The sequence below is a fragment of the Diabrotica undecimpunctata genome, chromosome 10 (genome assembly GCF_040954645.1).
Source record: "Diabrotica undecimpunctata isolate CICGRU chromosome 10, icDiaUnde3, whole genome shotgun sequence".
Lineage (NCBI taxonomy): Eukaryota > Metazoa > Arthropoda > Insecta > Coleoptera > Chrysomelidae > Diabrotica > Diabrotica undecimpunctata.
Window position 1 is genome coordinate 35,690,461 of NC_092812.1, and position 22,971 is coordinate 35,713,431.

At 32.9% G+C, this 22,971-nt stretch overlaps 1 protein-coding gene and 1 pseudogene across 1 annotated transcript in view; one reads left to right on the plus strand and one right to left on the minus strand.

The window, feature by feature from the left end:
* The window catches only part of dysf (neuronal PAS domain protein dysfusion), a 375,458-nt gene that overhangs the window by 238,559 nt on the left and 113,928 nt on the right, over positions 1-22,971 (plus strand). The gene's annotated exons all lie outside the window — the stretch shown is intronic.
* Positions 3,202-3,621, minus strand: LOC140452209 (histone H3-like; annotated as a pseudogene).

Consider the following 22,971-nt stretch of genomic DNA (forward strand, 5'->3'; position numbering starts at 1 on the left):
AGGCACACCAAAGCACAGCTCTTACGAAGTTATTCAACAATGTAGTATATGAGACTGGTCACTTACCAAAATACTGGCTACTATACTCCAACAAAAAAAATAATGAAATAACTCATACTCGTCATATCGTAAGTTATCGTATGATTTAGCTGTCCTTTAGAGTTTTACCATTGATTATAAACCAGTGGTTTATAATCAATGGCTTTCTATCTATCTTTTCTGTCTATCATTTCAATATTTCACTCTATTTTATTACTACATTTCATTTTTTATCTCTCTAGATAATTTTTTTTGGTTTAAAATCTTTTCACAGATTTTAATAGAATTTTAGCTTTCTGTGGCTTTAATTTGTTCTACTATCTCTCTCAGTTCTTTCTCTGCGTTCCCTCTTTTCTTCCTTTAATGTGTTCCATCTTATTCGTTACTTAGTAGCCTATATTCTTCTTTTATTTGTCGTATCCTCTTTCGTTGTTGTTGTCATTATAAATATTTATATATCATAAGTATCAGAAAACCCACAAAATAAGAATGATTAGCAGGTATATGCATTTTTGTTTTTTTTTTTTAAATAAAATCGAAAAAACATACTGCACTCATAAGTATAATGTAAGGGTTTTGTATAATGAAAGATTTTGTTGTTTATTTTTTCTTATTCTCCGAATATATTATGAAAATCTTATAAAAGTACTTAGAATTCTCCGTTTTCTTCTAGTAGGATTAAAAAGACATATATTATGATAACAAACGGGTACGCAAGAGTCCTCGCACACTCCTCGGCAAGGACACATTTCACCGGTGAGCCGAACCTCTTATGAGATTGTGTGTGTGTCTGCAAAATACATGCGTTAATCACTATCCAAATCGATACAGTTGTTCATGTATCTAGAGTGGCTCAGCACCACACATTGCCATATTTAATGACAGGCTAGAGTCAGATGAAGAGCGGTAGATATTGCGGGCGGGTCCGTGGGAAAGTAGCTGTGTACCCCTCGGCTTGAGGTCACGTGTTGACCCCGCTACAGTGCCCCCTTCCGCGCCATTCACGATACAGATCCACCCATGTGCCCTGAACTAGCACTTTCTGATGGGCGCTCTAGAGCTGGCAGTAACGGTTCCTGCTCCAGCGTTACACAATCACGAACTCATATTAAATAGGCACTGCTAATAGTACTATAGATTTAAATCAAATTTACAGTATAAGAATGCAGAGACAAAATTTATTTACAAATGTTATTTACATTTTATGGTCACAAAGAAATATATGGACATAGAAAACCAGAATATACTACATAGTACTAAATCAAGATATGTACTTCTTTTTTAATTACATTTTTATCAAATTTAGAAGATATATTTCCACGTCTCATACTTGGTTTTAATTGTCCCCAAATTAATTCTATAGGATTGAAAACACAAAAATAGGGGGAAAGAATCAATCAATACAGTGTGTCCATCCTCTTCATACGCCTCTAGAGCGTATAATTTGTTAAATTGCTTCGTGTGTAGAACAATAAGTTGTTTTTTGTATAAAAATCAATCTTCGAAATTCAAATCATTTTCCATTAAAAAGCTTTGCAGTTCAGCTTTCTTTGAAGATGTATGAATGATGGCAAGCATTTACACTGTTTGGCTCCAAGTTTGGGATCAGTGAGCTTTCAAATCAATGTTCAAAAATATCAGCTTCCATACTGTTGTGGTAGTCAACATTACAATCCTCTATTTTCTTTTCACATAATTTTAGAGCATTCAAAATCCATCCCTCACTTCCTCCGTAATGTGCAATAAATAATAGCATATCAATCTTCAAGAACTATCTTAAACAAAAATAAAACATTATTTTATTAAGACTTTTCATAAAAAAATATAAGAGATGACAAAAAACATAATAAAATTAAGCCGGAATATTGTTACGGTCGTTGAAAATTGGATTTACATGTTCCAAACTAAGATACTTTTTACAAATAGAACAAAAATATTTTGTTTTTCGATTCTTTTTCCATCCACAGTCACCACACCTCCCATTTGCTCCCGGAGTTCTTTGAACTGGCACGACCATCTTCATCCAAATGACAGATCTCCTTTAGTCAAATACTTATCATCTTGGGTATATACACATTTTGGTTCTTCTGATGCTTGTACATAAGGCTAAATGCTAAATTTGTTAAAACTTCTCGTCGGGTCTTTGTGGAATTTGGATTGTTACAATTGTAAATAACAAATACATTTATTGCTGTAATGTATGGTGTCGTTCTTTAGAATTTCTCTTATATTTCTATGATGAAAATAAATGATTTTATAGTTTATATATTATTCAATTTTCCTTTATTTTTTACACAAGTACTAAGATACTGATTCTTCATCCATGTAGTATTCCATGTGGTTCTACTTCGACAATTATATTAAATAGATCTGCTATCCCACTTATTTCTATCTCTACAAATCGCATTTAACATGATTGTGTATATCTTACAACTCAAAATACAAAATACACCATGTTCTCATGTAATTTTTCGTGTTGAAAATCCAGAAGTTGCAATTTATTCGAAGTAGTTGTAAAAAAGCGTACCCACAGTAAAATCCCACCTTCAACCACCAGCCTAAGATACTTTCAGCTCTCTGGCCTGCGTACTAGCCCGAGTACCTAAGCTCTCCGATAAAGATGGTCCAGCAATTTACTTGACCCTGCCCAGAGACGGACTGCCGTTGTAATCTTCGAGCCAATTCCCCGGAAATGCTTGTTAAATAATATACATTTATAACATGTATCACGAACATGCAATTTTTGGTACAGAAAATTGAGTCTAACACATTGTATGTGTGAAAGCTTTATCGGCTTATCGTTATGTCTTGTGGAGGGATTCTTTCTGACCAATTTTAGTGCACGGCCAAAATTGCATTATTTGAATAAATTAAAGAAGTTGTGTCCTACTTTAACATTTTGTTTAATACCAATATGTTTCACCAATAATTTCCACACCATATAGAATTATGGGAAACACAGTTAACAGTTTTTTTCATTTTAAGGAACGCAGCTCATGCTTGTTCAAATCGTGACCGCATTTCTTTTAAATGTTGCTTAGTCTAGTTGACAATAGTTCTAAGATATTTGTACCAAGAAGCCGAATGACCTGTCCATTAAAAACTAATTGTCTGCAATGTTTGTTAATTTTTTGAAACGACCTTGTAACATGTCTTATTTGTTTATGTCCTTTCAACCCTGATTCTTTTGGCTAGCTAAATGTTCTTAGGCAATAGTGACTCTCTTAGCGTAAATAGCGCATAAATTGGTATCTTAAAACAGACCTACCAAATGTGCTTCACTCGCTTCCTGTAAAGCCATGATTACTTCCAAACTGCCGAACTCTGAAAACGTAAATCTGTTTCAAAATCTTGTGCGATTTCACGGACAAGACGTTGAAAAGGTAGTTTTCTGATAAGTAACTCAGTACTTTTCTGCTAACGTCTAATTTCACGAAGGGCTACGGTACCTGGCCTGTAACGATGAGGTTTTTACACTCCTTCAGTGGCAGGTGCACTTTTATGAGCAGCTTTGGTTGCCAACTGTTTACGTGGTGCTTTACCACCAGTGGATTTTCGAGCTGTTTGCTTTGTACGTGCCATTATGTCCGAGTATACTCTGTTGTTGTTTTCGCTACATATCCTTTCATTTGGACACAGATTAGTTTAATGGAGTTAAAATGGTAATGATGCAAAGGTGGTAATAGTGACACCGTTACTCCACGTTTCTTTGATAATGTTATTCTTTATCCATAACTACACTATCCATACCTACGATAGAATTGATTGATAAGTAACTCAGTACTTTTCTGGTAACGTCTAATTTCACGAAGGGCTACAGTACCTGGCCTGTAACGATGAGGTTTTTACACTCCTTCAGTGGCAGGTGCACTCTTACGAGTAGCTTTAGTTGACAAAGTTTGTTTACCACCAGTGAATTTTCGAGCTATTTGCTTTGTACGTGCCATTATGTCCGCGTATACTCTGTTGTTGATTCTCGCGACATATTCTCTCATTTGGACACACATTAATTCAATGGGGTCAACCGTTAACTCCACGTTCCTTTGATAATGTAATTCTTAGCTATACCTATAACTACATTATTCATACCTACGATAGAATTGATTGATAAGAAATAAAGAAAAGAGAAAAAACTCTTTTTTTCAAAATTTTTGTTTTACAATATCATTTATTTGTTGAGGTTCCTGAGCGTCTTCCTATTGACGTTTTCGATGCTTTTCTAAGCTTCTGCAGTTCCTTGTTTTCGTTGTATCAAAATTTTGTAAATTGTTGCTTCTCGAACTTTGGTCATGGCTGAACACATAGATCGTCAAAAGAGATGGGATTTGATAGTTTTAGGATTGACGAAGTTCATAAAAAATAATACTATAAGAGATAAATTATTTAAAACAGTAACTCAATCCTCCGTGGCTGTGTTAGTTGTAGCTCTAGAAGTTTCTGACATTATTGCAACAATTGGTAACATTGCCCTTGAGTGATCCTTTCCTCAGGTAGCTGTAGCTTTTTCCGTGGCTGTGTTGTACAGCGTCTTCAATGGGCAGGTCATGTATTTGACATGGAAGAAAACAGGCTTCTATTGATGGAAGATACCTATTGGAAGACCGAGAAAATTATGGGAGGATGATTTGGATGGGGACGCAAAAAATCTACTTGGCAGTTAATCATGGAGGAGTATGGCTACAGACCAAAATGAATTGAGGGGTTTGATGAGGGAGGCCAAGGTTCGAATTGGCTGTAGGGCCATAGAATGGATGGATGGAGCTTTATAGTGGATAATGTACTGGAATATTGTATTGGATAAAATAAGATATGAATAAATCACGAAGAAAATGAAGGATCAGAAAAATGAAGAACATTAATTGTCAATATTAAATATAATTATCATTATAGTATACATACATGAGAAAGTTACTTGAAAACTGTATGCTACAGGTTTGAAAAAAACAGACCAAAAAGCGAAGAAAAAATAGATAGGCCAAGAATGAAGCTAAAACAAAGAAAATAAAAACACACTGCAAAAGGACGATTTAAAGGAGTAGAATAACAGAAAAACTATAAGATAAGATATTATTAATTCATGTTCAATTTAAAACAATTTCCTCTTAAAAATTTAAAAAGTATAATGTGACCCAAAAAATCTTAATTACTGCTGATTTAAGTCAAAAATGCGTCCAACCCTGCATTTTCTTGATAATATTCCGTTTCTGGCTAGATGCTCGGTGATCTAGCGCGAGTCTGTGCCTCCAATAATGAGCGTAATTTCGAGATTTTTAGGGAAAGCAGTTCTCATGCAACAAAATGAAATTGGAGCGAAGATCTGGTCATTAACCCTCTTTTTTGCTTTAAAGCTTTTTTACTTTCTTCGTGAAAGCGTTTTGTTCGCAGGAATAAGCTAGTTTATTCAAATGGGACTAGCAGGGTGAATAGTCCGACAATTGATAAAGTATTTGTATGTTACTATATCATATTAGTCTTAAAATTAATGTATTTACGAGAATATACTGGTCGAGAAAAAACGGGTCAGTCGGGCATTTCATATTTGTATTATGAAATTCTATACTCCTCAGTAGTTAATACAGGTTTAGTTATTGGAAATGACCATAGATTGGAAAAACAATACGACGGCTTTGACATATACAGGAAAATTAAAGAAGCAGCTGGCATATACATAAAAAAAGTATTGAAAGCACAATGGATAAAAATATTAAAATAATAATTGATGGATTCGACCGTTACTTGATGGAAATTCATTTTATGTAACAATAAAACACTGAAAACTTTGTTTTCAAAACTTCCACAAAATTTATTATAAAATCTTATCACTACAGCTGTTTCGGCAGAGTGCCTTTCTCAAGTGATCTGTTTTTGGTATGCGTTTACACTTTATAGTCTTTAATTAAATAGGTTGAGGAGGAGAGAACTGTTTGTCTCAAGTTGGTCATTTAGAATTATATCTGTGTTTTTTAATTTGTCAATTTCCATAGATTCCAACAAAGATAGCTTAAGGCCTTTATTTTGAATGTGAAGAATTTGAAATTCGTCATTAAAAGAATGATTATGATCTAGAAGGTGAAGTGCGTATGTAGAATCTGGTTTTCTATTATTGAAAGCCCTTTTATAATCATAAAAGGGCTCTGTGATAGGTATAAATGCATGGCTCATTCTAATAAGTTTTTTACGATGGCTTTATACAATTTAGTAAGCGAAAATTTGTCTTTTATTTAATTCATTATCAATTTGACCAATACATTTTTCTCATGATTGCTGATGTACTTGAATTGATATTTTAACATCCTTCCGAGCTTTCCTGTATATTTCTATTTCCTGTATCATATTTTGCAAGTACTTATAATAAGTTCGTTTTCAATTACTGCATTCCATTGTCGTAATCCCTGATTTCGATTTCGTATATAGAATTAGTTATTACATTTTACGTGCAGTACAAACGACAAGGAAATCCAACATTTCTATCATAAAATAATTTTATCGGCAGTAAATAGCATTAAAAGGTACTTATCTTCGTCATATCTGCCAAGTGGTGTTTAGTATCCAAAAAGTTTAGTATTAGCATATTTTTATGTGTTTTGAATAGATCATTTAATATAGGAAATATTGGCCATTAAATTTTATTTATTGGTTGTATAAACTACAAAGTAACTTTTGAAGAGGATGAAATTGATTTGATTAATATATTAACCCACAAATTCCTCGTTTTATTGACACTCGCTAGTGGGTAATGCATGCTTTAAAATGCGTTTTAGGTGGAAAAACACTTGATATTTGTTTCAACTAATATTGGTAGAAATATAATATGTAAAAATATACCTTTTATTTCTATATACGACTTTTAAGTTAATTAGTTTTTCATCATGTACTTTCATTTGACAAGATTTGAAATAGTACCTACCCATTCTCTAAAACTTTTATAAAATCTAGTTTATATGAAAAGTCGATGAATTGACATATTTTAAGTTAAAGGACCAAGGTTAAAGATTGAAACTTCCTGATGGATACTTAAAGAAAAAGATTTAACTAGTGTATTCCATCCATTCTATACCTTGAAAGCCCCATTTAAGCTCTGGTCTTCCTCAGCAAATCTATCCATCCCATCCGTCTCAGTCTGTAGCAAATCTCCTCCACGATCGACTTCCAAGGAGATTTCTGGCGTCCTCATCCACATAATCCTTCCATCGCTTTGTCGGTGTTACTGAGATCCATCCACCACCTGTTGTTTTGATTTATAGGATCTAGTCCTCCACGATCGACTGCCAAGGAGATTTCTGGCGTCCTCATCCACATAATCCTTCCATCGCTTTGTCGGTGTTACTGAGATCCATCCACCACCTGTTGTTTTGATTTATAGGATCTAGTATTCACCTCAGTACCTTTCATTTAAAGACGTACTTTCGATTTACAGATTTTTGAGACAATATCCTAGTATCACATCCATAGCTCACTATTGGTCGGATTATGCTCTTGTAGATTCGTATCTCAGTACTTTGATTTAAATATCCCGTAATTTAAATATAGTTCATAGCAAATAGTTCATAGTATGCCGTATTGGTTACGATAATTCTTCTGCTAATCTCTGCATCGCCAATGTTATACTTTGTGATGTTGATTCCTGTACTGTACAAAACAATAATACGCCCAGTCCTAACATATGGGTCAGAGACCTGGACTCTAACAAAAAGTAATGAAAACAAGTTCGGATGTTTTGAAAGAAAAGTACTAAGACGAATCTATGGAGCAGTGAATGACAATGGAGTGTGGAGAATACGATACAACTTTGAACTTTATAGAATATACCAGGAACCAGATATCGTAAAACTTATTAAGATAGGACATCTGAGGTGGATAGGGCATGTAATGCGGATGGAACAAAATGATCCTAGAAAAACGCTCCTTATAGACCCATTGGTCAGAGAAGAAGAGGAAGACCTAGAACAAGGTTCCTTGATAACGTCGATGAAGACATGGGAAATATGGGAATACGTACTTGGCGGAGGAAGATGATGGATAGGGACGACTGGAGAGACGTTGTAAAGCCAGAATGATGATGATGATGATATTGATTCCTTTGTGATGTAGGGTCGTGTAGCTCTCTCAGAGCAATCAAGTAATTTTTAATTTGCCCGCTTATTTTTCTGCTGAAAAAAGCATTAGAGGCTCTTCGCGATCAGTTTAATCTGTAAATAAACGTGTGTATCTAACATTGTGTATTAGTGAGACAAGACTCAAGTCATAAAACTTGGGTATAAAAAAATTAAGAAGACAAAGAAGTCACATTCATGTGAATATTGAGACAATTCAGACCCTTGACAAAAAAATTATTAAAGAAACAACAGTTTGTATATTCTTTAAATATTTTCCATTAGTTTAATTTGATTCACGTAACTTTATCATGCAGCACTTCCGCATGAGCTAAATAATGTGTTAACAAAGTACAAATCCCGAATGTATCACTCCGCAGGATCTTTAAACAATAGAGTTAATTAATATAAAAAGAGGACCATAAACACAATACGATTTCAGAACAGTAGCCTAACATGCGCTCGCTCACACATGTCTATTTTAATGAAACGGTTCATCTCGGCCTTTAACCATTTCCTCACGACTTACGAATTACATTAGGAAGAGAATCGATCTACCCTCAGGCATCCAGTGTAATGTTATAATATAAAACCTCATCGATACTTTTTCACCTCTCTACAAGTTCTCAAGAACTTAGTGGTTAATGAATACATAAAAAGATATTGACTTAATGTCTGTGTGTGTTGCCCATAGATAGAATTTAATTTGAATGCTTTTTAACTCATGATAAGTGATGAGTTCGATCATGCTCAAAGGCTATTTTTTACGTGAGGGGTTTTTTGTTCAGGAGTTATTTTTTTGCTCAACTGATTTATTGTTATTATAGTTCTACTAAAGGCCATAAACAGCACATTAACAACAACATTAAAAACCGTAACAACTATTTCAATACGTTTTTTATTTCTACATTAGGGACATTTTCTAGTTTATTATAAATTAATATATATATATATATATATATATATATATATATATATATATATATATATATATATATGTATGTATGTATATATACAGGGTGAGTTTTTATATTGGATACAAGATATCCAAAAAACTTATTTAGAAAATTTTTTTTTTCTGAAAAATGGCTTTGGCAGAGCCAATTAGCCAGACTTGTTTGTGTTTATTGTTAAAATCGACTAAATTTTAATTATTATTGATTGCAGACTCATAGTCAAAATTTTCTTGTTATCAGTTATCAATGTTAGTACTACATATACCTAATATTTTTATGGATACATAAATTTTGTTTTGATATATTTTTATTTTGTTTTTTTATTCTTTTATTATTTTCTTGTTTTTTTTTGTTTTCTTTTTTTTTTGTTTTTTTTTTTGTTTTGGTGCTTTTTTGTTTTTTTTTGTTCTTTTTTTGGATTTATTTTTTTGTTTTTTTGTTTTATTTCTATTTTCTTAATTCTTTTGTTTTTTTTTAATTTGTGGTATACTTTTTGTTTGTTTTTTTTTCAAACCATATTAACAGATTATGCCTATATACTACTTACAACTTATATTTACATATTTTAACATGTTTGTAAATGCAATGAAGAATTTCCATATTATTTGAAAATATTAAAAGATTAAGGTTTGTTGGAAAACAACACTGAGAATTTATTAATTCCTTATAAAGTTCGTTTATATTAATAATTTGTAAATCACATTCTAATATAATATGTGTTAGATCGCCTATTTTGCCACCAGTATAATTGGGAATATTTGATAAGCCGATTCCATGCATATAAGATGGCGTAAGAGCATGATTTGCTCTCAGCCGATTAAAACATTTCATTTTATTTTTTACAGGGTGTTTAATAAATACGTGGTATGGCAAACATACAATTTTTTAAATGGAACACCCCATATATTTAGCAAGTTATGACCGTTTTTATTTCGAAATCCTTGTGAAATCAACACCATGTATATAAGGAAGTAATGCATAAACAACAATGTTATTTATTTTATATAATAAGGTCAACAAAGAGATAGCAATGGCCGCTTTTTTAGATATAAAAGGGGCATTTAATAATGTTACTACCAGCTCTTTGATAGGAGCTATGAGTAGACGAGGCGCACCTGCGGTAATATGCAGAGGATAAGGGCATCCCTGGAGAATAGGACAGTAATGTCCACTCTGGGTAAAGCAACTATCAAATCAAAAGTAGGTGAAGGTTGTCCACAAGGAAGAGTTCTGTCCCCTCTACTTTGGGCAACCTTGGTAGATGATCTCCTCAGAAATCTGTCCACAGAAGTCTTTTATTGCCTGGGATATGCCGACGATTTAGCAATTGTTGTCAGGGGCAGGTTTGCTCAGCTGGTATCTGAGAGAATGCAAGCAGCCCTAAATATAGTTGACGACTAGTGTAAACAAGAGAGACTGATAGTAAATGCTCAGAAAAACACAAATCGTCAACTTCACCAAAAAAACAGCACTACAAGGACTAAAACCACCGGTGCTGGGAGGAACAGAGATTTCATTTGCCAAAGAAACAAAATTTCTTGGGGTATATTTTAATCATAGGCTTACATGGAATACCCACATTCTGAAAACCACACAGAAAGCTACTATGTCCCTGGGCAGATGTAGAAGAATGTGCGGAAGAATTAGGGACTTAATCCCAAAATGACTCTATGGTTATATACAAGGGTTATTAGACCAATGAAAACCTATGGCTCGGTGACGTGGTGGACAAAGACGCAGCAAGTGCTGCTAGGTAATACACAAAGGTATACACATGCCTGTGTATTACGAGGGCCATACAAACAACTCCTACTGCATCGTTGGAAGTCTTGCTGAATATACCAGCAGTTCATATCTTTATACAGAGCGAAGCCAGATCAGTGATGCACAGGTTAATCTATAGTCAGGGACATATACGCCAGATGCATGGTGCTGACAACAAAAAGCTAGTCGAGGAATTAAAAGCCGATATTGTGATGGGGCAACCTATCGATGCAACAGCTACGAGACATAGATTTAACAATAAGTTCACAATTAAGATACCAGGCAGGAAATACTGGAATAAGGGTGTACACATACAAGCTGTTGCTACCTGGTACACGGATGGCTCAAAAATATCGCAGGGTGTGGGAGCCGGCATAGTAGGGACAAATCAAGGGATACATTTGCCGGTAAGTCTATCTAAGAATGTGGCAGTTTTCCAGGCGGAAATAACGGCAATTCATCACTGCGTGAAAGAAATAGAAAGGCATCTTCACAGATAGTCAGGCAGCGCTTAAGGCACTTAATTCTGTAGAGGTCAATTCTAAGCTAGTATGGGATTGTGTATGTGCCCTAAATAAACTAGGAGACCGTAGCAAGGTTACGGTAGCCTGGGTACCCGGGCACGGGGGTCATAAGGGCAATGAAAAAGCAGATGAAATGGCCAAACAAGGCTCATCAAAGCCATTCATTGGACCGGAATCCTTCTGCGGCGTTGCATAGACAGTAACAAGAATGGCTACAAGGAAGTGGGTAGCTCACAAATCTCTGGAATGGTGGAGGAATTCACCAGGACAAAGACAGGCGAAACAGTTCATTACAGAACGTTCACCAATATTTACGGCAGACCTAATGAGCAAAGACAGGAAAACAGTTAAAGCCATAGTAGGTCTTCTAACAGGGCACTGTAAGCTGAATAGGCACTTGAAGCTGATGGGATTATCAGATGATGACCTGTGCAGATTCTGTCACCTCGAAGAAGAAACAGAAGAGCACATTCTATGTCAGTGTGACAGTCTGGCAAATGTGCGGTTCTTTGCATTCGGAGAAGAAAATCCACGGGCATACGAACTGACTATGACTTATTGCATAGTAACGAAAATGATATATTCACCGTTCCATTTTTGTGAAATGTAGCCTCATCTCCAAAGGGGTACATAATCGAAAAAAATCGGTCTCTCGACACTTGCTACTGGGACCATTGACAAAAAGCTAATCTGCTTTGATAAGAATCGACTGTCAATTATTGATGTAATTGTATGCGGTAAGGATGCAGTTTATGTTTACGAAGGATTTTTGCCGCCGAAGTTTGACTAATAAAATTTCACGAGTGCTTATGTGGGAATCTTCAGTAGTAGCTATCAGTGCATGTTATTCCTTTTCTTCACTTAGAACAGTTTTGGTTCTCTCATATTTTTCATATACAACTGAGAACAATGCGAAAAAACGATTCATTAATTTTTTAAAAGTCGTTCTTGAGTTTGGCTTCCTCCGTTCAGGATATCGCTCGTGATATATTCTGAATGCAAGTAAGCAATTTCTCGAACTTTCTCCTAATACCCAGATCATATCTGTTACCTCTTCTACAGAAAAATTCATTTTGAACAATAAAGACAAGCCACACAGACCGATTAAAAAGGTAATAATATGAAAACTGTCATTTTTTCAAAACCTACTATTTTACCTTTGTAACTTACAAAAATGGCCTTTTAGTGAGTTATTTATTATAATACAAAACATATTATCTACGTAGTAATTTTAGGAATCTTGTATTTCATATGGAAATATGATATTTCCATAATATCACATTTTTTGATACATTCATTGCATATTGTTATGGTTTATATTTTTTGTTAGTTACTTATTGAATCAAAATAATTTTGTTGTATTATCACTCAATACTCAATACTTATTTCTACTTATAAAAATTAAATAAATTTCCGAAATTTGAAGAAAACTAAAAATATCTCGGAAGGGGTGTATTTCGGATCTAGGTATAGGGGATGCTATATAAAAATGAAAGAGTATCATAAATACAATATTTCTAAAAAATAAAATATAGGATGATCTAGTTTTTGATCAAATACAGAAAATAAAAAAAAATTGGACCTGCAGTTACCTCCAAAAAAAGTTTTTCTCGAAAAAAAAAAAATGCATTTTTAGATTATGTACACTCAACCTACTGGTCTGTAAAAATCAGACTAGTCTCAACTATAGATGTAATTTTTTTTTACAATTTTCAAATTAAAAAAAAATTGAATTTTGGGAGTGAGTGCATTTTGCCTATCTTAAAGGGGGTATCTTTTGTGATTTTATTTGATTTGGTGAAATATTTCGTCTTCACTGTTTCTCTGTTGAGGTATATATGGCTGTGCAATATTTAAACAATCTTACTCAGTTTATACGGCCTCCTTCTAGTCACAGATTCCCATTATTAGATCATAAATTAGATATTCAAGTCAGAAAAATTGTGAAATTTTATGATCCTAATACGTGTTTACGTTTAAACATATATTACCATAACAATAAATTAGTAATAAATCAATAACATTGGAAGGAAACTTAATTGGTAAAATCAAAAGGCGTTAATTTAATTTTTTTAATTGTTAATAAACAAGATAAATCAATCTGCTGCATTGTATTCAATCTGTATTAGGTCAGAGCAAAGTGGCATTGATGCGAAGTAGGTTTTATAATGAAACACTTTTAATGATAAAAATGATGTATAGTATCTTAAAGAATCCTCAGTTTACTCGTTAATTTTTGTAGATGTCCTCACTTATTAAAACATGAGCATTTGTAAGCACTATTTACTATATTAATAAATACTATTTACTTATAAGGATAAGATAATACTTATTTATATTTGAATAAAAGTAAGTTTTCTCTGATACTCTGATAAAGTAATACTGGAAAAACATTCTGAAATTTAAGTATATACTTAAGTAAGTGTTAAAGTACATTCTCGTCAGTTAAATTTGAGCGCTACAAGTAATCATGTCGTCGTCGTCGTCGGGTGAGGAAGAATTGCCTCAGAAAAGGCTTATATTTGTAAAAATATTGAAATATCATTTGGTTCTTCTGAATTAATCAATGGTTCCGGCAATTGTTAAAAGCAAAGAGAAGGCATGGAACGAAATAAAAGACCAATTTATTAAGGCTTCTGGTGCAAGTATAACTATTAAGAAATTAAAAAAATTCTCAATAATATGAAAACAGATGTAAAGAAGAAAACGGATAAGAATATGACTGGTAACAAAAAACTTAAATTGCGGAGTGGGAAGAAGAATTTCTGGATATATTTAAATTTGAAAAAAAATCAGTATTCACGAAAATTCCTGGGGGATGTTTCATTGGAACTGACAATGGAAAAGCGAATAATCTACAAAATACTGGACCAGCTAGTACGAGTTCAGAAATGCCCTCATCTATAGGAACGCTGACAAAACGCCCAAAGAATAAGAAATTTAAGTTAGAGACTGAGAAAACGGAAAGTTTATTAACACAAGAGTTGCAACGACTTGTTCTTCTTGAACAATTAAATGTTGCCAGACTTCAAACCCAAAGGGAAAAACTTTGAAACCGATAGAAAAATTGACAAATGTTGTAGATACCATCTCGAATTCCTGAAGAAGTTTTGAAACATAATGATTTTTGGAACTTTTGGCAAAAATACTCTTACTTTTGACCCTAATATAGGAAATATCTGCTTTAACTGCCCAAATATTCTTTCAATTATCACCCTGTCTCATCGGTATTAAATAATTCCTCGCTTCTGTTTTGAGGGCTTTTGAATGGACATAATAACCATGGGGCAATTCCATATACAATATCTTCAAGAAGGCAAAAATTGCCTCTAAAACTATGTAAGATTTAAGAAATTGAACTTTGTTTCCAAATCCTCGAATCGTGAACACTTTCAGGCCACTGAGTGTTCACACTTGTAATCACTTGATTTGCTTCACACGTTACTTATACATTTATGCTGGGAAATCCTTTTCTATTAATAAATTCGTCACCAAATTCTGAAGGTTTTTTAATACGAACATGGGTACAATCCAGTGCACTAATGACTGTAGGTATTTGGAATCGATTTGCCCATTTTATCCCTGCTTCTTCAATACCTTCCATGTCAGACGGAAACTTTATCCACTGATGTAATTTCTCAAAAATTCTGACAGCAACATTATCTATGGTTTTACATACCGTCGTATGATGAACGCTGAAATCTTCAGCAATACCTGGTTGAAATCCAGTATCACTAACGTATCGCAGAAAAATCTCCATCCTTTGTTGAGAGCAAAGTGCACCTCCTCTGGTTTCATCTAGCTGTGGCAAAAAATAATCTGGTAGAAAGTCTATACTTTCGCTTTCAAAACGCAATAGAACCTTAGATTTACCGGAACTTATGCTTTTTCTTTTCTTGTAGTGTTTATTTTTACGACCATATTATAAATTCAACCATAATTATAACAAACGAAAAATATTTAGAACCACCACTCCAAATGCTTTTTAAATGCAATCATTTTCGAATCCTGAGAAAACTAACAAATATTTTTGAAAAATTTAAACGTAGAATTTAAGACTACATTATTACCGAGGGCCGAAAGTCCCTTAGAATAAACAAAAAGTTTTTTTTAATGAGATATTTGAAATTAAAAATCACACTAAATTTTCTCTTTTTTTTTCACCCCTGTAACTCATTAAAATAAACATTATAGAAGTTTTCAGGGACTTTCGGCCATCAGTAATAATCTATTCTTTCATTCTGCGTTTAAATTTTTCAAAAATACTTATTAGTTTATTTAGGATTCGAAAAAAATGCATTTAAAAAGCATTGGTCCGAAATTTTGCGCCTCGCTCTTAAGGTATTACTTACTAATAATTGTAGAATAGTCTTCTTTTTGTTCAACTAAAAAGAAGTAAGAACTGGAAAAATTTGTACTTGAAAATAACAGAGATTACTTTTTGCTCCCAGTAAAGTCTTTTAAATTAAGTTACTGTTCTTTTATTCAATTACTATTAAGTAAATACTTAAATACGAGGAATTAAAAGCAAATACTTCTTTTTATTCAATAGACCCTTTAATTATATTTTTTACAAGGCCAGCCTGCTGATATCCTGAAAAATATAGCAGGAGGATCATTACATAGAGAAAAACAACAAGAAAAAAGAAGCTTTTTAGACATGTATAAGAATCGATCTGACAAACTATTTCAGCTATTGGCTTATACTTTTAATTTATTCTTGAGAGGAGAAGAGCTACCCCCAGAATGGAAAACTGCGTATATCAGCAATCTACACAAAAATAAAGGCGACAGAAAAGATTGTAAGAACTATCGAGGGCTTAGTGTAACTAACTCAATCTGTAGAGTCTACGGGAAGATAATTCCGAATTGAAGATTGCTGGGAAGACGCTGAAGATCAGAGTGCCTTTCGTACTGGTCGTTCTTGTATAGACAATGTATTCTGCCTAAAACAAACAATAGAAAAGCGTTTGGAACATAATATGAAGACACACATGGTATTTATTGATCTTCAAAAAGCGTATGACAGTGTCCCATTAACCAAGCTATGGCAGGTGCTAGAAGACAAGAATATTCCACCGATTTACATTAATGCTGTAAGGGAGTTGTACGATGATATGACGAGTGTAATAAAGATTGGACAAAAAGTGACAAGAAAGATAAAAGTGACCAAAGGACTTCGCCAAGGCTGCTGCATTGCACCTACACTCTTTAAGATTTATTTGGAGGGGGTTTTGGATATTTGGAAAAGAAAATGTGAACCTATGGGTGTTCAAATTGGAGACCATACACTGTACAGCTTGCATTTTGCTGATGACCAAGTAATACTTGCAGAAGATCAAGATGATATCCACTACATGTTACGAAAAATAGATGAAGAATATACTAAGTGGGGCTTATCAATTAATCCATCAAAAACAGAGTACGTAGTAGTGGGAGGTGAAGGAAAGCACTTAGAATTAGGAATCAAACAAATTCAAAATACTGATAGCTATAAATATCTCGGTATAAACATTACAAACAATGGTCGGAATACAAAAGAAATAGCTACTAGAATTGGTCAAGGAAATTCAGCAATACGTCAACTGAATAGTATACTTTGGAATAACCACATCACCCGAAACACAAAAATTAGGATATACAAAAGTATCATAGAAAGCATTGCTACATATGGTTCAGAGCTTTGGGTAATAAATAAAAATGACGCATCCAAAATAAAAGCAATGGAAATCAATTATTGGAGAAGATGTTGCCAACTTACTAGAAGAGATAGAGTAAGGAATACTGAAATCAGAGAGCGTATGGGCATAGACATTGACGTCCTGGAAACTATAGAATGCAAAAGGCTGAAATGGTATGGCCATGTAGAAAGGATGAATGATCAACGATGGCCAAAGAGAATGTTACAGTGGATCCCCACCAACCGCAGGAAAAAGGGAGGACCAAGAAGATCGTGGAGACAAGAAGTAAAAGGTGCAATGGAAGATAGGGGTCTACAAGTAGATGACTGGAACGATCGCAAGCGTTGGAAGCTAGGTTGCGAGAAATGGCGGCAGCTGTAATAAACTCGTTATATATATATATATATATATATATATATATATATATATATATATATATATATATACATATATATATATATATATATACAGTAGACTCCCTCTATAACGAGAACTGAAATGACAGACTAATTACCTCGTTATAAGCCGATCTCGTTATATCAGACAATAATAATACTGTGCATACATATGAATCTGTAGTTTTCTAAACCATTAACTTCCTATAGTGAAGCCATTCGGAGCAATATAAGATGCTAATAAATATTGTTTGAATGGCGTTTTTGAAAAAAAGTTATTTACTTTTATTGTCAATGAAATATATTAAAACATAAAAGAGGTGTTTACTTTTATTATCAATGATATACGTTAAAACAAAAAATCTGTACTTATATTTTTTTCCAACTACATAATGTATAAAGCGTATTTTCAAGGATAACATAAACTATTGCTTCTGCAATTTTAAGAACTCATTTTTAACTGCTTTGAATGGTCCAGTATTATTCTATCATATTTTTTCTAAAGATGTGAAACAGTTGTATTTATTCATTGTAAAGAAGTTTATTGCGGGCTGCAGTTAAGTTTATTGAGGGGCTGTTTGAAAAGGTATTTATTTATGGCCACGACCGGACCAAAAACATAAAAAACACGTTTTTGGATCTTATTTTCTCTCGTTATAACCAAATTTGCCTCACTATAGACGGTTATCGTTCAATAAGAAATTTCACGGGATATCTAATGTATCTCGTTATAAGCGAAACCTCGTAATAACCGTGTTCGTTATAGAGGGAGTATACTGTATATATATATATATATATATATATATATATATATATATATATATATATATATATATATATATATATATATATATATATATATATATATATATATATAAGAATCGATCCTTTTTTGAAAGTTTTCTTCTGTTTATGTTGAATCGTTATATGATTTAAAGTATTCTTCTAATATAATTTAAGTCCAATAAAAAACGGCACAAATCCATTATATTGTGGAATGAATGAATAAGAGATTATATTCACTTGACTCATTTCCTCTGTGATTTGCGCCACTTCTATCTAATTCGGAACTAATACATTACGGTGTTATAAGGTACCCTTATTTAACCATGTGAAATCGTGTACAAAGATATAATTAACCGTGAAAAACTAATTTCTGTTCATTGATTCTAAAACATAAATTCATGAATGAAGGCAATTTTGAATTCGTGATATCAAATCATGTGGATACTGTAGTAAACCTTGAAGTTCGTTCAACTTTTGGAATTCTACCTGAGAAAGAAATGCTTTTATAATTAGACACGATTTTTATATAATCGCTCGAGTTTTATTAACTTTTTATTGGTCCGCAAGGGTTAAACATATTTTTAAATAATCTCGCATTTGCCAGTAGTTTTAATTTTTTTATTTTAATAAATTCGGCAATAAAACTACACAAATTTGTTCATACTACATTTCACCAATTTGCTACTATTTTGGATTAGGGATGAAATAGTGGACTTAACGGTCCGCTGTGCTGATTTAGGCTATTGATTATGTGATTAAAAGGAACTATAATATACAACGTTAAAGAAACCGCGGATTGCTACCATTTAAAGAGTTGCGTTTTTGAGAAAGGGGTGAATTTATCCCTATGCACTAGGGTGCATTTTTATGAATTCCATGCAGTTTTCGTACATACAAAAGTTGTGTAAAATTAAATTTTGTCAAAAAATGTCACCTTTTAAAGTTAAATTATTTCTGATAATTTCATGGAACTCGATAATAATTTAAGTTACCAACAATTTTTAAATAAATTAAACGAATATTGTAAAATATGTATACCGGAGAAAAGAACAGGGACTACAGTCGGTTCACAATTTGTTGATAGCTCACTACAAGTTTAACCCTAATTAGAAAACTGAAATACAGAGAGGATAGGTAATACGATATAATAGTAAAAACCAACCTAAAACTGACGGTTTAAGACGTTTTCGACCAACCCACCTTATATCTGAAGGAATACAATACCTTATAATCCTATTACGGGGGTATTTTGAATGGTTAGAGATGAACGATCAGTGTCGTAGAGTATATGATTGAAACATTTATTTGAACTAAATAAATATATTTTTTAAATTGTACTTATGTAAATTGTATTTTTTAATAAAACTTATTTATTTTATTCAAAAATAAAAAGTTTCTTGCCATTTGTAAAAGATACATTTATTTAATTAAGGAAAAAGGCGCCAAATGTCGCCTGGCAAAATTTCTAATGTGTTTTAAATGTATCCATTATTTTCGAATCCGGAGAAAACTAATAAATATTTTTGAAAAATTTAAACGCAGAATGAAAGATTACATTATTACTCAGGGCATAAAGTCCCTGAAAACTTCTACAATGTTTATTTTAATATGTTATGTAACAGGGGTGAAAATAAAAGAGAAAATATAGTATAATTTTTAATTGAAAATATTGCATGCAAAAGAAACTTTTTATTTATTCTAAAAAATATTTCATTCTGCCTTTAAATTTTTCAAAAATGCTTTTTAGTTTTCGCAGGATTTGAAAAAAAAAAATGGATACATTTAAAACACATTGAACATTTTGACAGGCGACATTTTGCGCCTTTTCCCTTTAATACCTTACGATTACAACTACTATTACTTACTTTATATAATTACGATTAGAAAACTATTCAAATTCAAAATAAATAGGATCAACTTGGGAATCCGAGTCGTCTTGGGGGTTAATAATTAGGTTAATAATCTCTACGGTCGCATCAATTATCAAGATCCCACATTTTTTGTTCTTCTTCTATTACATGTCTTACTGCATCTTTCCAGTTTTGTTTTGTAATATGTTATAAAGACCCGTATAACAATTCACGTACAGCTTGTATTTTATATGACGTATTTTTTCTAGCCACATAACTTTTCATTTGTGCCCAAATGAGTTCAATTGGATTTATTTCGCAGTGGTAGGGTGGGAAGTCTAAAGACTGTGATGTTTCGCCTTTCCGCCATTTTATCAACTACGTATTTCTTGAACTTAGATTTGTGTTGCCGGGCAATTTTTAAAAGTTCTGCTTTTACCATTCCATCTTCGTAAGGCAGATACTTATTCCGCAGCCAGTCAAGAATATCCTGTTTCTTCCACGCATTCGATAGAAGTCTTTCTACTAGTCGTGAATGATAAGGTGCATTATCTAATACTATAATTGAATTTGGTGGTATGTGTTCAATCATTTGCTCAAAATACTCTTCGAAAACATCAGCTGTCATCTCCTCGTGATAGTCTTTTGTGCTTTTGGAATGAAATTCCAACAAACCATGCTTAACAAATCCTTTTTCACTGCCAATGTGAGAAATTATTAATCTACTGCCTTTACCAGAAGGTGGGGAGATACCAGTAGACCAACCTTCCATAAAGGCTTGCCTGGAGCTTAATATATTTTTATCTGACCAAATTTTTTTTAGAGTATGACCTGAGTTTACCCACGTTTCATCCTGATAGAAGATGGGCCTTTCTTTAGCCCGGAATTTTCGTATGAATCTTAGATAATCTCTTCTCCAACATCATCTTCTCCTCCCGGTCAATCAAAAGTGATTTTCGGTCTGATTTCTCCCACCGGAAATTTAATTCTTTTAAAACTTGCCACAATTTAGTTCGTCCTATATGAGGCAAATCCGGGTCGTCTCTAACTTCTTGTAAAATTTTGTTTAGGTTTGGTATTTCTTTTTTGAAAAAAAATCCATGAATTTTCCTTCGAATACCATTTTTGGCAAATTCATCAATTTCAATAGGCTTCTTCCCTCTCTTTAAGTGTTCGTTTGTGTTTGGGTTAGCTATACCGTGTTTTTTTCTTTCTGATAGGAACCTATATAAAGTTGACTCTCCTACGCCAGTCATGTCGGCACAACTTTCGACTATGTTGCGAACAGTGTTTGTGGGATTCTGAGAAACCAGAGCATCGTGAACATTCAGGACAATAGTCTTCTCTCTTGGTGAATAGACAGACTTACTGACTGTACGCAACAGTACCGGTGTAAAACTTGATGATGAAGCCTTCACAAACAATCCAACAAAACGAGCACGAGCGAAAGGTACGTATATGTTCGTAGGTATATGGAATAAAAAATCACTCACGCACTGCATATAATTCGCAAAAGAAATATTCGAGACGCTAATTACTGCCGTAGACGCGGAAACACCGACGAGCCGTAAATTACATGCGATCAAAAACGTTCTAAACAAAAAAATTGTTTTCGTTCGTAATAACTTCACCCTTTCAAGTTAAGTTTCGAATATAATTATATTATTAAAAATCTGGGGAATTCCATCTTAATTATCTTGGAACGAATAGTACCTTCGGATATGAATTCCAGGTTTTCTAGTAAAGTGATTAAACGCGAAGATTAGTATTGAAATATCCAAAGAGATAAGGTATTCTTATTTACAAAATTGTTAATGGTTAAATTCTTATTTTTATTAATATAATATAATAACCAACATTAGTCGTGAAAGTTTTAACTGTTTTTTTGCTAAATATATTAGTATTAAAATATTATCAATATTATATATAACAGTATTAAAACATTATATTATTATTTAATGAATAAACACTTTAGGAACGCCTATGATTTACGACCGTTTTATGAGTTTGAGGCATATTTCGTGCTCTCAACAATTTGTGAACGAAGAATAGTCCACGATTTAGGAAAACTTGGTGGAATGACAATTGTCAAAAGGTTATTTAAGAACAACAACATGCTTTGCGCAATTTTAAGTTACAGTCCAATATACAAAATTATATAAATTATAATAAATGTGTAGCAGAAACCAAAAAAGTTATATTAAAGAGTAAGCGTAATGAATGGAAAAATTTTTGTGAAACTTGAAACAAAAATACACCAATAAAAAATATGTGGAATCAGGTCAAACGTTTACAAAACATTTATAAACCACAAATAAATCCTGTGACCGAAGGAGAATGGGTTGAGGAGTTTTTGAGAAAATTATGTCCAGATAATATATTTTCAAAAATTAATGTAATGGAAAGGAAAAACTCTAATCATCCACTTTCAGTGCCATTTAGTTTATACGAATTAGAAATAAGTCTTAAGAACAAGAAAAACACTTCTCCGGGAATAGATAACATACATTTTATTATGTTGGCAAATTTACATCAAAAAGGAAAAGAAACGCTATTAAAAATTATACAAATAAAAAATGATCACTCCCAGTGATCATTCTTTATTTTTCTTATGAGTGCATATGTTGCGTTTCTAATTGTCTTGTAATTTTGGTATGTCTCTTGTGTTTTGGTTGACATGTATTTAAGGTAAGCTTTTTTCTTTTCTTTACATTTTTCCTTCACTTCTGTACAAAACAACTTTTTTAAACGTCCCAAATTTCTTTCGCGGTTTTTGCTTGTTTTATATGTATATATAACGATGGATCAAGCAGAAGAACTAACTTGGCTTCAGCTTTTTCTTGTTTGTCTACTTCGGTTTCAGTTCCGTGTTCCGTCTAAACA